Source organism: Propithecus coquereli, unplaced genomic scaffold (genome assembly GCF_000956105.1).
Source record: "Propithecus coquereli isolate 6110/MARCELLA unplaced genomic scaffold, Pcoq_1.0 Scaffold130, whole genome shotgun sequence".
Classification (NCBI taxonomy): domain Eukaryota; kingdom Metazoa; phylum Chordata; class Mammalia; order Primates; family Indriidae; genus Propithecus; species Propithecus coquereli.
In genome coordinates, this window is record NW_012137192.1 from 1,782,338 (window position 1) to 1,784,923 (window position 2,586).

Here is a 2,586-nt window from a genome sequence, read left to right on the forward strand (position 1 = left end):
GGGGTGTGGAGGAAAGGGGAAAAAAGCAAGAGATGTTCATTGCAATGAAGCCAGATGCTGTCAGGTTACACCTGCGTAAAGCTGGTTGCCAAAGCAATGGCATAAAAGGTGGACCAAGTCTGCAAACTTTTTCTGTAAAGGGTTAGATAGTAAATGTGTTAAGATTTGCAGGCTACATATGGTTTCTGTCATATATTCTTTTTTTTTATTTTACAATCCTTTAAAAATGGGGGGAAATGTTCTTAGTTTATGGCCTTAAGAGGACAAGCCACAGCCAGATTTGGCCCATGAACTATACTTTGCCACCTCCTAGTAGAGAGGCCTTCCCTGACCTCCTTATTTATGAGAGCACCTTCCCCTCACTGCTCTCAATCTTCCTTCTTGTTTGATTTTTCTCTTTAGTGTTTATCACTTTCTAAAATGTTATGTGATTTACATATTTATTTAGTTTATTGTCTGGATGCTTCAATAGAATGTCAGCTCCATACAATGCAGGATGTTTTATCAGGTTTGTTCACTGTGGTATTCCAGAACGTGGAAGAATACAAGACCCTTAGTAAGTTCTTAATATATTTTTGTTAAATAAATTAAAATAACACAATAGCATCTTGGTGTTCAGCACTTTACAAATGACAGGAGTCTTCAATACATGTTTTAGTATCCATTTTTGTTTAATCTTCATAATGGCCTTTTCAGATAGGCAAAGCAGGTACTATTATCCTCATTTTGCAAACAAAGAAGAGAGGTTAAGTAATGAAGACAGTGTTTGGAATAGAAAAAAAATCAGGACTTTGGATCATGTATACCTGGCTTTGAATTCTGGCTCTAACATTGTGATCTTGCATAAACTGTACAACCTCTCTGCAATCAGTTCCTTAAGGGTGAAGTAGAGACAGTAATACTTGACTTACAAGGCTATGTGAAGATTAAATGAACTAATATGTTTGGGAAAGTAGTGGTAGCATTTAGTGCAAAGTTTATAAATTGACAGCCTTTGAGCAGAGAACTTACATCTCTATGTTCCACTCCATAAGAAATTGGTGAAAAACAGCAGTCTTTGTAAAGTCTAGCCCCAATCATAGGAAATAAAGGCACAAACACATCTCCACCGTCTGCAGGCACCATTTACGCCACCTACACCACTGTCTTCAGGCTGAATTTTGTTTTAGTCTGGTTTTGTCTACAAGTGTATTAAGAGGCAGCTTTTTTTAGGCAGGTGTTCAGCTTGGCTGCAATATAAGCTGCTTCTTGACAGTTGTCTTACTCTAGCTTGATGTGTTTATTGAACTTGTCTGGCCCCCATAGATGTTTTAAGTAATCTACCCCTAGCTTAGTGGTAAGAGTTTTTGGCAGTAGCCAGACCTAGTTTGAATCTTGATACCATCACTTATTTAATTTCCCTGAGCCACAGTTTTCTCATTTATATAAAACTGGAGTACATTTGCCTCCCCAATGCAATGCGTCGCAAAGTAGGACACTTAAGCTCCCAGATTTGTAAGATTCCCAGTCCAGTCCCTTTCCTGATTTTCCAAGGGGACCCTAGCCTGCAGGTATGTGGATGCAATTAAGAGCCAGTTCTGTTTTCTCTCAAGGCTATAGTCTTGTTTACAAGAGAAGCCATGGCATTTCAAACGGATTCCTCCAATCCTTGCTGCTGCTATCACAGGTGCTAGAATAACTACTCCTGGAGTTTATGGTAGTTAGTCCCCAAAGATAGCCTCCCAATAATCTATGGCTCTGGATATTCACTCTCCTCCCTTAAATCCGGGCAGGCCTACAACTAACTTCTGACCAATAGATATGGCTGAAGTGATACTGTATGTCTTCCAAGACTAGGTTGCAAGAAATGATACAGCTTCCATCTGGCTCCCTTGGAAAATGCATTTTGTGGGAAGCCAGATTTCATGTTAGAATTCAACTACTCTGCAACCGCCATATAGGAAGTCCAAGCTACCTGTGTGAATATGCCCTGTGGAGGAAAATCAAGCCCCTGATGGACAGTTCCAGCTTTGTTCTTATTCAATGGCCAGCACCAATTTGCTGGACATGAGAACGAAGAAGCCATGTGGACATCCAACTCACTCAAGCCTTCAGATAACTCCAGTTCCAGCCACCATCGAATTGCAACTGCATGACAGACCACAAGCAAGAACCTTGCTGCTGAGCCCAGAACAATCCCACAGAACAATGAGAGGTAATAAAATGGCTGTTTTGGCTACGTTGTTTTGGAAATGTTTAATAAGTAGCAATAGATAGTAGGCACAGGATTGCACATTCTTGTTGCCTGGCAAATCTGAAGCCATGTGGCTGGGGCTGAGCTTTTGCTTCCAATTGCTGCCAGCATAGCTGGTGGAATTTTTGCCCAGACATTGTTCCTCAAAAGCAAGGGAGGATGATTCTTCTCTCTGCATCATATTTGGAGGAGGTTGTTCCATGGCAAAATTGCCTTATGCTTCCAATGTTATAGGGCCTTCAAAAGAGTCCGCCAGCCATTTCCCCAGGATTTAAAGCTGCCACCAAGATAGGTAGGTTGGGACAGATTCTAGAATCTGCTGCCAAACTGACTGTATCAATCAGGATTACAAC